Source organism: Gossypium hirsutum, chromosome D05 (genome assembly GCF_007990345.1).
Source record: "Gossypium hirsutum isolate 1008001.06 chromosome D05, Gossypium_hirsutum_v2.1, whole genome shotgun sequence".
In the NCBI taxonomy this organism is placed as follows: Eukaryota; Viridiplantae; Streptophyta; class Magnoliopsida; order Malvales; family Malvaceae; genus Gossypium; species Gossypium hirsutum.
The window spans coordinates 26,763,626-26,777,350 of NC_053441.1; positions in this window are offsets into that span (position 1 = coordinate 26,763,626).

Consider the following 13,725-nt stretch of genomic DNA (forward strand, 5'->3'; position numbering starts at 1 on the left):
GGGACCTTTTAACTTTTCACCACAAACTTTGACAACAATGTCAAACACTAATAAACTATACTTTTTTGCGGCACATTTTAAAAGTTCTTTCCCACAATAATACTCAACTAATGACTAGTTAAGGATAATATTATTATTCTAGAGACTATATTATTAATTAATTCATTTAAAACACAAAAATAAAGGTGGTATATAACATTGGAAATGCTTTTATTAATAAAAATACGATAAATACGTATGTAATTACAATCATCTCATGATTAATCTTTGAGCATACTTCAGTAGCACCCTCCTCAAAATGAGACCTTCTACCCTCTCGATAGGTTCTGGCCTATGCCTTCTAGAGAATGAAGAGCTTAACCTCCAAGGAAGTGACCAATTCCCTAACAACCTTGTAGTTTCCAAAGCCAACATTGATTTTTCCACATTCATTGTTGTTATTTCAAGGGCTCAACTTCTTTTGATCAAAAGCTCCACACAATAGCTTCCACAACCTAGTAGACAAGCTTCTTTAGACAAAGGGATACCCATAACCTTCATAAGATTAGGCAAGCTAAAGATGCATGAGATGAATGTAATGTTCTTAGCTTAAATGACCGAGGTGGACTTTGTAGTAAAAAATTTACAAATTTGCCTTAACATTCTAATAATTCAAGGGAAAATGGACTTGATGTTTAAGATGGAGCGAACACCCTTAGAGGAGCTAGAATTTAACAAGGATCCAAACTGGTTTGATAGAGTCTCAAGCTCACTACATTACATCAAGCCTATGATGATATTGGTTTGGAATTGTTGAGGAGCTTGACATTGTGGCCTTGTTCGTATGATTTAAGGCATTGTTCACTGACACAACCCATAAATTATGGCTATCAAAGATACCAAAGTTAAATCCGAAGATGTCTCGACTATTGTTGAGCAACTACCATTTGATGCTTGGTGTGATATGAATATAATCGAGAGGAAATGGGACATTTGGTTCCTTTGGCTTTTAGTTGTTGTCATTATCAATCATCTTTGCCACAAAGAACAAAAGATCCATGCAACAGTTAAGGTACATACTACCAATACTCAATGGCTTTTATAAGTTATTAACACAATATGCCTTAGCTTGTTAGTGGGAATTTTAATAAAATTATTTCTATATCAAATAAGAAAGGGCCCTTCCAACTTTCTTGTCCCGAAATAGAGAGTTTCATAATTGCATAAATTGTTGCAACCTCTTCGACCTTAGTTTCAAGAGTTTACATTTCACTTAAACAAATTTTTTAAAGACTAACAACACCTAATTCAGGATCAATTATGGTTTCGCTACTCCTCAATAGAAGACCACCAACCCTAAAGCCCAAGTGAGTCTCTTACCAAGACTAGATTGGACCATTGTTTGATTTTCCTTACACTTTTTAATTTGCAATGGCCAATATGTAAAAGTTCATTCCGCTTCCTACAAATGTGGCTTAATGACCTTGAGTTCCAAGACTGTGACACCTCACACTTGACCTAGTCATCGGATCCAAATGAGTGATAACATATTATGTTGCCAGAGCAACTCAGACTATCTCAATCCAATTAGGGAATAATTCAAAAATATTTATGACATTTTATAACATAACATAACATTTAATGTATTATACCTTAACCTGGTTAATTGAGTGATTTAATATCTATGAACATGCATACTAGTTCGATCCATTTCATAGCATCACCGGCCCCTAAGGCTATTAATAAATAAGTCACATGGTCTTTCACAAGCTTTTGTAAATCACAATATCATTTTGATCATATCGATACACTACAAGGCTTTACATTTTATTTTCAGGTATTAATCATATTAATTCATTTCATAACATTGATATGTACCAATTTCGTAATCAAACATGTGACATCTTTATATTTCATTTCAAATTTACTTTGTATTTTAATCATATTGCAGTAATGTTTTAGCCCTTATAAACTAGAAACGAACTTAAGATGGATACACGAATCACCAACACACCAATATAAAATGCACACAATGCTCATTGGTATGTCTGAAATAATATGCACCCAACACTCATCAATATAAATTGAAGTAATATGTGCCCAACACTCATCCGTACGTTCAAAGTAATACACACCCAGCACTCATCGATATAAACCAAGAATCTTCGTATAACAAATCCTATGACATGCTTACTATACTCGTAACTCTATTTGAGACTGTTTAATAGGACATTCATAATTACAAAATCCACATTCTTATATCTTTTATTTAAATACATAGCATTTTTATATTTCTTTCATTTTGTTATCATGCTTTCACATATCATTTATCTATTAATCATGTTTTTATATAGCTCTAATGATCTATCACTAAATCAAAAACATGTAATACACATTCATACATACAAGATTTCAACAAAATATTAAGTATCAATTACAACTTTCCACTCATGAAACGAATCATTAACATCATACCAATTATTCTTTTCATTATACTATCATTACACTAAATCATTACAATTACTAAAACTCAACCTTCCTTTCATGAGATTAACCATTAATATCCCTTCATTTTATTTCGTTCAATATCTTTCCTTTCAAGATATCATATATATATAGTTCAATTCATATTATTTTATTTCAACTCACACATCTAATTAACAACTAATAGTCTAGGTTCTCATACCAACAAATATTACTCGTGTATCTAACATATAATCCAACAATCACCATTTAAAAGCTTACTCAACAAGTAGAAACCACAATCAAAACAACAATTAGCATCAATATATTTGCAAGCCAAATATTTAATTATCTTATGCAATGAAGGCAAATTATGCTAGCACAAATTGATTTCGTTATCTGTCACCCATTTTCGCCTTGACCCTTGACAGTCTGACATCATCATTAGCTACATACGACAAATTTGGTTATGAGAATAAAGTTAGTGCTTCACTCAATTAAGGCATATTCAACAACAAACATACTTGTATATTTTTTTACATTTAGGTCCCTTTTAACCTCAATATTCGAAATGCTCGTATCTCAAAATTTGCTCAATCAAATCTAAATTCGACTTTGTAAATATACTACTGGGACTTCAATCTATCATTATTTGTTAGCAATCCTCAAATTTCTCATCTTATTCACATAATTGATCTCTTAGCTTATAATCTAATTCATTAACTAATTCAATATAATCCCTCTCATTTCTAGCATAATTCAAACTTGTTGAACCATAGTCTAAATTTATCACTTCTAAACATCCAAGACCAAGTTTTTCCTTTTCAAATTATTTAATAATTAACAAAGCAACTATGTAGAAATTTCAATCATTTCTTCAACCTCATCAATTGGTTCATAAATTATATAATTTCTAACCAAAATTTAACTTAAAATTTAATGGAAGAACCACTTACCTAAAGAAGTAGCTCACAACATGAGCTTGATGAATACTTGAAAAAGCTTTATTTTTCCCTTGAGTGAATCGGTGATAAAGAGAAAATAATGGACTCTTCTCTCTCCCATTTTCACTAATATAATACATAATTATAATATAACTTTAATTAATATAAGGGTTAAATATAAAATTACTATCCAAACTTGTCCACTTCTCCCAAATTGGTACTTAGAATTTTTTTGTCCCAAATTGGTACCCAAACTTTTTTTCGTCAACAAAATCAGTACCTGAGTCTAACGCCGTTAAGTTTAGAACATGTGACAGAATAAGATCGTGACAAATGATATAAATGACATCATGGTGATGTCATAATCTAAAAAAATCTCTTTTTTTTTTTACTTTTCTCCCCTCCCCCCCACAATTTTCCTCTCGTTCCTTTTTTTGTCTTCTTCTTCCTCCCTTAACTTTTTCTTGTTTGGCAATAACAGTCAACAATTTTTTTCCACCAGTATTTTCCTTCTTCAAGCTTAAAACCCTTCTCTCCCATTTATTTATTTTTTGTTTATTTCTCGAGAAAAAAAAGTAGTTCATATCGCCTCTTGTGTTTGTTCAAAAAGAACCCAATTCATATTTATTTTTTCTATTTGTTTCTTGAGAAAAAAAACCCAATTCACATTACTCAATCAAAACATTTTGGAAAACAAATGTCAACATGCCATGAGCAGCCATTTTAGCTAAACAACATAATTTTGTATCCTAAAGGAAAAACCTTTACACAAAAATTACATGAAACAGATACTCCACTTAGCTCTAAACCTCAATTCAAATCATATGCACTTAGAAGAACATAAATTCTTTCTCAATAACAAATGTAGCTAAGTATTATTTGTGGAAACAATGTAGCTAAGTTTTAAAGTAAGTCAATAGTTGAACGGCTTAAAATATTTTATCAAATTACACTTTTAACTTACTTTTCTCATAAAGGAATCACAAATCAAAACAATAGCCAATAATGCATAACAAATACAAATCCATCATCAACAAAACTTAAGCTTTTTCAAATCAAACCTGTAACATCCCTAACTCATCTCCGTCGTCGGATTAGGGTTATAAAGTATTACAGCATATATCAAAACAATTTACATCATTCAACTATTCATTTATTAATAACAACATTCGAATATGCATTTCATTCTTAGCAAAATAACATTTATGGGCTTGAAAACGAGCTTACAGGGTCTAAAAATAGTTTGGGAACAATCAGGGACTAATTTGAATCAAAACAAAAAAAATGAAAAATTTTAAAAATTTTAGAAACAGGGATCACACGACCGTGTGGCCAAGCCGTGTGAAAGAGGTCAGCCGGTGTGGCTACCCCACACGCCCGTATGGATACCCCACACAGCCGTGTGCTCAAACCCTGTAAGTAACTGTGACTGTGTGAAAAATCCTACACCTAAAATTAATAAGGCACACAGCCGTGTGATAGCCCATGTCCCAAGCTGCGTGCACCTTAAAAAGCTTCCAAAAAATACATACTTTCATCCAAAACTTAAATACCAAGCCAAATCAAAATCAACCATTTCCATACTTTAAAAACACATTTAAACAAACCCAAAACATGCCAAAATATTTAACCTAAGTGCCTAACCAATGTGTCCTCATTAACACCTCAATTCAATTATCAACCTTAATTTACATGCCACACCAAACTAATTTGCATTCAAGATCATAAGTTCATATATAAAACTTGTAACACCCCGACCCATGTCCGTCGCCGGATTAGAGTTACGAGGCATTATCGATCAAAACCCGACTCAGAATTTTTTTTTATATTAACTCAACCACGAAATTTCATTCAATATATATATTTTATCACATAACCAATTAAAATCAAACATGCATCTTTAATCAAATTTCATATACTAACCATGTTTCAATAATTCATCCATATCATTATCATTTACCTAATCAAAATTTAATATCATAAATCAAGCATTTATCCAAACATTTATTTCATTTCAGTTTACTAACTATACTACATATTACAAACAAAGGTAATCTACCCTATTTGGACAGCTCTTATACATCAAAATTGAGCAGCATATATATATATACAAAATTGGATAGCATTTATACACCAAAATTTGACAGCATATATATACAAAATTGGACAACATTTATTCACTAAAATTGGGCAGCATATATATACTAATTTGGACAGCACTTATACACAAAATTTGACAGCATGTATATACAAAATTGGACAGCACTTATACACAAAATTTGACAGCATGTATATACAAAATTGGACAGCATTTATACACTAAAATTGGGCAGCGTATATATACCAATTTGGACAGCACTTATACACAAAATTTGACAACATGTATATACAAAATTGGACAGCATTTATACACTAAAATTGGGCAGCATATATATACCAATTTGGACAGCACTTATACACAAAAATTGGGCAGCGTATATATACCAATTTGGACAGCACTTATACACAAAATTTGACAGCATATATATACAAAATTGGACAGCATTTATACACCAAAATTGGGCAGCATATATTCGATTTTTGTATATAAATAAATTAATCCATTATATATATACTAAGCCATAACCAATATCATGCTCAGCATTATAGGCCATATCATTAACTTATTATACTTATACACTTAAACCATCATTTTTAAATCAACCCCTACGATTGAAACATGTCAATTTCAATTTATAAATCATCTCCTATATTCACTTAACTACTAAATCCAATCAAACCATATATAACATTTACATATATAATACATAACCTAGACACTTAACTTAATATTACTTATTTTAATGAATATAACAAACTTACTTACTTCAACCACATAAATACCGAAACACTTGAATGAAATCACCATGCAAATATATATATACATTACCATATAAATACTAACCATAATATACTAATCCATGATCATAGTATGCTTAAGCCATAATTCAGCCCAAAACCGAACACAAACAAGAAAATTAAACCATTTTCGCATGGCTCAATATTACATAATCCAAAATCAAGCATTTCAGCTACGCTATACATGCCATAAGATCGAATTCAAAATTAACAAAATACCGAGAGGAGTCGATAGTGTGATAATCTTCTCTGACGATCCCCGAGCTCGTAACCAACTTCCAAAATCTATAAAACGAAGAGCAACATACACACAGTAAGCTATTTAAGCTTAGTAAGTCGTAAGCAAAAATACAATTATCGAAAATTACATATTAACATTTTATTACCAAAGCCGAATATGCATAATTTCAAATTCAAATAACCATCTTACCTTATTTCCATGTAAACAAATAACTAACACATACCTGAATCTGTAATTTAATTTCACATTCAGTTTTTATTTCACATTCCCGTTGAACCATTTGGAATTAAAAAGGATACGCGGATAGTTGAAAACTCGTACAATGCCAACGTCCCAGACGTGGTCTTACATGTAATCACATATCGATGCCACTGTCCCAAACAGGGTCTTACACGTAAACACAAGTCGATGCCAACGTCCCAGACGTGGTCTTACACGATAGTACATATCGGAAATCCTATATCATGACATATGTATCCTATCTATTCCTAGGGTTCGTACGGGACTTTCAGACAACGTATCTCGATTAAATCGAACTCGAAATATCGCTCCCTCGCTCAATGTACATTCGACCATACACAATTATATTCACAAAAATTTCATTCATCATATAACATATATATTATCAAATTTAACGACATTTATGTGCTTATAGACTTACCTTGGATGTCGTCGACTGATAAATCGGCTACTCGACCACTTTTGTCTTTCCCCGATCCAAATCCAATTTCTTTAATTCTTGATCTAAATCAAGGATTACAAGTGTCGAACCAAGCTTTCACTTTTTTTTCTTTTTCTTTTGAAGTTTCGGCTAAAATGATGAACTTTTTGCATGTTTCTTTTATTTTTATGTTTTATTATAACATATATTATCATATTTTTTTTGTTTACCAATTTAACCTTAAATAAATAATTTATAAAACATATAATATAAGGGCAATGTTGACCATTGCCACCCACTATCATCTAAATGGCATAATTGCCATATAAAACTCCCATTTTTAAAAGACAACAATAATTAAGTGCTTTTATAATTAACCACTAAATTTTCATTTTAAGCGATTAAGCCCTATTATCAAATTAATCACTCAAACAATAAAATTAATTCACGAAACTTTCATAATATAAATTCACACATAATAAACACATAAAATAATATTAAATATATATATTTTAGACTCGGATTTGTGGTCCCGAAACCACTGTTCCGATTAGGGTCAAAATCGGGCTATTACTCATGCCAAACTTATCATTTCTTCTTATCCATTAACATTCATTCATATCATGATTCAAACACTTAAATAAGGTTTATATCAAATGACCAAAACAACTTTATATGAACATATTCACACCAAAATTAAAGGCACATACACAAGTAAGCTTATATCAAGCTTAAAACATAATATTTGTAATAAGTATCCAAACATATACAAATACACCTATTACATGCCATATAACCCAAAATAAACATATCAAAATCTACCAAAATGTATATGGATAGTTTGATCTTCAAGTTGATTCGATCACCCGACTCAAAACGTTATTTACAAGGAACAAGAAAGAACACGAGTAAGCTTCACTAGAGCTTAGTAAGTTCAATTGTTAAAACGATAAAGCTTACTGAATTAAACATAACAATTTTAATAACAAGATTAAAAATCAGAGTTTCCTGTCAACCACAATCCACAACAGGTGAGTTTATAGATAAATAAGTACGTGATCATTCACTATCAAGCCACAATGCTACCAAAAGATTCATGAATAATCTTTCAACAATTCAATAATAAGACATTTAACACAAGAAATATTGCCCGATGAACGACATACATATATGAGTACACAGTTATCCATCCGAAACACACCAAATGCTCAAACGAGCCAATCCAATCGATAACCCGCCTCGACACCAAGTGCCTAGCCCGTAGGCTAACATCTCTCCGAAAACACGTCTGGAAACTAAATGCCAAGCCCGAAGGCTTTACATTTGCCCCCGATAACACGCCAGAATCACTATAATATATCGTGATAGTCTACAACAAGTGCTAGACTTCTGTATATTAAGTGTAAAATCACAAGTTAGGAATCATCGTCTCATCTCAAATCAATCACCGTATCGTGCACACTATAACCTATTGGCATGCCAATCGTACTCTATCCTACGTTCATCTGACTTAAGAGTTATCATCACTAATCAATATTATAAATGATTCAGTACTTCAATTTTCATTAATTTAGCATCTAATCTATTAAATTGAACATTCTCCAATCAGTTTTTTCACTCAATATGCAATTCAAAATATAGTAAATTAAACCGAATGAAATTACCAGGGATAACTGCAGAGTTTTCAACATTTATTTCAATTATTAACTTCAATTCGGCTCAAGGGACTATTCAGCAACTTTTCTTTTTCCTTTACTTTCTACTTGATCTTGATCTATAATATAATTTATTTCAATTATTAACTTCAATTTCATATACAATTCAATTTACTACACATAACTTTTTATTTACAATTTTGTACATTTGACCCAAACATTTACACTTTATTCAATTTAGTCCCTAAAACCAAATCAAGTTTAATTATACAATTAAATCCTCAACCCATAGAACCGAATTTTAACCACGTCAAAACAGTTCATATATGTTAAAATTTCACAAGAAAACCATACTTATTTTTGTTTATTTCCAATTAAATCCCTAAACTTAAAAATCATACAAAATCTCTTAACAAAATATTTCTAACACCCAAATATTGAAATCTACCGTTAAACTTCAAAAACACCCTAAACTCATCAACGACATCTTCCAAAACATTTGACAGTTTCAAAAATAGAGGTACGGGTTAACTAGACCTAGTTGCAACGATTTATGAAAAACTGATGATAAACACACTTACATGCAAGGGAGAAATAACAAACCAAAGCTTCTTCTTCTCCCGACAATGGCATTTTTTTCTCTAGCCAAAAATATAACCAAAATGAGGACCAATTTCTTTTATTTTCTTTTATTTTGATTTCAACTTAATTACAAAAATGTCATTCCCTATATTTTTAATCCATTTCCAATCACCTACCGTTCACTAACTATTGAAATGGCTTATTTGCCATATTAACCCATCCTATTTTACTTAAACACCCAATTAGCACTAAAACTTTGCACTTTTTATGATTTAATCTTTTTTACTTAATTGACTATCCAAACGTCAAAATTTCTAAACCAAATTTTAGTAAAAAACTAATGACTAGAGGTGATCATAGGTTGGGCTACCCGGTCGGCCCGACGGCCCACCTGAAAAATGGGAGGTTTCTGGTAAAAATATAGGCCCGAAATATAGGTTTGGGCAAAAAAACGAGGCCTGTTTAGAAAACGGGTCGGGCCTCAGGTAAAACTTTTTTGGCCTAGGCCCGACCCAGCCCAGCCCGAATTATATATTAAATATATATTTTTTATTTTTAATCAAATATATATTTTATATACATTAAATATATATTTAATATGGGTCGGGCCAGGCTGAGCTCGGCTCGGGCTTAGTAATTTTCTTACGGGCCAGGCTTGGACAAATTTTTAGGCCCATATTTCGGGTCGGGCCGGGATCGGGCCTAAAATTTTGTCTGGGTCTGACCTGAACCCGACCCGGCCCGACCCATGATCACCTCTACTAATGACCTCGTAAATATTACTCACACGTTGAAATTGTGGTCCCGAAACTACTATTTCCGAAACAGGTTGTTACAAAACCCACATCAAAAAGAATTTTTCTTAATTACAAGAAAAATAAAACAAAGACACCCACAAAAAATCACCATATTTTAATAATCTAAAACAAACCCACATCATAAAATTTGAAGCTAAAATGAAAAAAAAGGTTAAGAAAATTTACTAATTTGAAGTTTATTGTCAAGCTTGTTGATTTCAACAAACACCTCTTCTTGTTCTTTCCTTAACCGATCGAGTTCCTTTAAGTTTTCCAAGATTAAAGCAATGTCCGGTGATGACATCGTATCATGTTCTTTGTCTTTGCCAGAAATACAATGTTGTCTGTTTTACAGGATAACTTAAAGCTATATTTTTTTGCTCAAGAAAAAAAATTGTTGGCTAGGCCTAAGACGACCCATAAAGCACTTGATCACGATCAACTTTGTACGCCTATTTGGGTATTAAGCATTTACCTGTAAAAATGAAATTTCTTGGAATGTATAATTGCAACTCCGTAAAACGGAATCAAGTAACTTTTTTCTTACATATGGAACCATTCATATATATGTGGGGATAACATATAGATTTATTTTAAACATATAGAATATAGATTTATTTTATAGGTACCTGTTTGTATCCATTTGATTCGATTGACTTTTGCTTGAGTCGAATGATGAAAAATTATCATGTCTGGTTCCTTTGGAGGATGGATCTAGAAAAATTTACCTATCCTAATAAGAAAAAAACCTGCCAAACAAGAAGAAGAAACTTGGGTTGAGAGAAGAAGAAAGAAGGGGGGAAAAGGAACGACCGAAAATAGGGGGAAAGAAAAGTCAAAACAAGAAAAAAAGTTTTTTTTTTAGATTATTACCATGATGTTATTTATGCCACGTGTCACAATCTTATTTTGTCATGTGTCTTAAACTTAACGACGTTAGACTCAAGTATATATTTAGTTGACAGAAAAAAAAAATTTGGCTACCAATATAAGAAAAAAAAACTATAAGTACCAAATTGGGAGAAGTTGACTCGTTTGGGTACTAATTTTTTATTTAACTCTTAATATAATTAATAATAATAAAACAAGGATCACTCTTTATGCAAGAGTTTGGATAGTGGATTTTTATGTTATAGATCATTCTAATTCACCACTTCATGTTTAAATTAGCCACTAAAGATTTTGGTTAATTTCTAACCAAGTCCTTGATCAAATAAATTCATTCATTAGTCCTTATTCGTCTCAATTAAATTCTATACCACTTGATAATTTATGCAATCCAATTTTAGTGTTCTCTTTACATCAAAGCTAAATAATAATTTAATGACATTTAACATAATGTTCAAATCAAATATTTTAGAGTGTTACAATAATCTCTCTAGGGACATATTTAGTTCCCACCTAATTTTTTCAATTTAATCACATTACAATTTGGTCCTTGCACTGCATAATTAATGAGCTTCCAACCTAGCCCCTGTACTATAACAGCCTGATTTTGGCCCTAATCGGAATAGTGATTTCGAGACCACAAATCTGAGTCTGAAAAATATTTTTAATATTATTTTCTGTGTTAATCATGTGTGAATTTACATGTGTGAAAGCTTCTTGAATTAATTTTATTGTTTGTGTGTTTAATTTAATAAAAGGACTTAATCGTGTAAAATGTGAAATTAACTAATTAATATGTAAATTGCTAACTTGCTAATGTCTTTATAATGTGAAGTCCTTAATAGGAAATTTGGCCATTTATTTATATAGTGGACGGTATTATGTTATAATATATATAGTTTTTATATTATTTATAAAGCTTATAATAAATATTATATTAGGGTTTTTTACAAAATTATTATAAAAAAATAAAAAATAACCAAAATATTATAAAATTTTTTATTTACCAAAATATACCAAAAAATAAAAAACAGGAAAAAAAATCTAAACCGATGTGACAACACCCTGGTCGTGCCAAGGTGATTGGCGGCACCAAAGGTGCCAATGTGATTGATGGCACCAATGGTGCCAAGGGCATTGGCGGCACCAGTGGTGCCATACTGATTGGCGGCACTACTCGTGTTATAAGCACGAGCTCTGTCCAGCTGAAAGGAAGAAAATAAGAAGAATAAGAAGAAGAGGTGCTGCGGAAAAAAAGAGAAAAAGAGAGAAAGATAAGAGAAAAAGAAGGTATTTTTTTAAAAATAATTGATTATCTTATCTTATTGTTATTGTTTTGTATAATTTGTATTATTTTTTGTTTTAGTTTAGTTATTAAGATTAATAAAACTCAAATTGATAGTTTTAGTTAGTATTATTATTGTTGTTGTTGTTGTTGTTGTTGTTGTTAGTATTAAGATGTTATTAAGGTATTAAGATGTTACTTAGTAGTATTATTGTTAGTAAAAAAACTAGTATTATTATTATGGTTAGTTATTATTTTTAGTAAAACCCTAATTAATAATTTTAGTGTGTATTATTTTGAGTATAAAATTATTAATATTATTATTGTGTTAGTTATTAGGATTAGTGGTTAAATGGTTTTCATGTACAAAATTGCATATTGAAACATTAAAATTTTTTTAAGTAATTTATTCACCGTTCAAGATTTTTTAAGAGATTTTGTTTATTTTTTGACAGATTAAATATTGAAGATGGATGCTAAGTTTTTTGTATGCGTTTATTTCGATGGATGTGTATTTGAATGTCGGCAACAAATAGCAATGAGATTTAATAGAAATGTCTTGTTCGATGAAATGAAGGCAAGGATTAATGCAAAAATTATTAGACGTTGTGGGAGAAGGATATCAAAAATTTTCTACAAGTTTCCAATTTCGACAAATCCGGTAAAATTCATCGAAATGGAACTTGTAGAGAACGAAGACATGGAGACAATGGTCGATCTCTACTGTGGGAATGGGAGTGACAAGAATGCCACGATTCACTTATTTGCTGAGTTAGCCGGTATGGAGCAAAATGAACATGTCAATGCATCTGATGAAGAACACGAAGCTCAAGAACCGTGGATGGTGGCTCCAATATCATACGTTGATAGTGAATTGACTATGGGTGGGATCGATATCGACCTGAATATTACACCCGATGTTGATATGGTTGGTGGTGAAGAAGAAGATGGTGGCGATCATTGGGATGAAGAGGTCGATAGTGACGATGATCCCGATGTGGACGATGTACCTGATGATATTGACGATGAAGGCATTAACGCTTCTTCAGTCGGGGAGCAGATGCGACGTATTTTGACATACAATAATCCTGGGCCACACATGTTGCTCATAGACCCCGACGCAGCGTATGTAGCTGAGTTCCCGGAGTACCCTGAAATAGTTCATCCTCGCGGGCTGGCCGTAACATCTGATGATGAGGAGTTATTCATAGGCCAGAGATTCAGCTGTAAAGAAGAGTGTGTATATGCCATTAAACGGTACAGCATGAATATATCGGTGGATTATAAAGTCACCGTGTCTACTCTGACAATATATATTAGGGACTGTTGAAA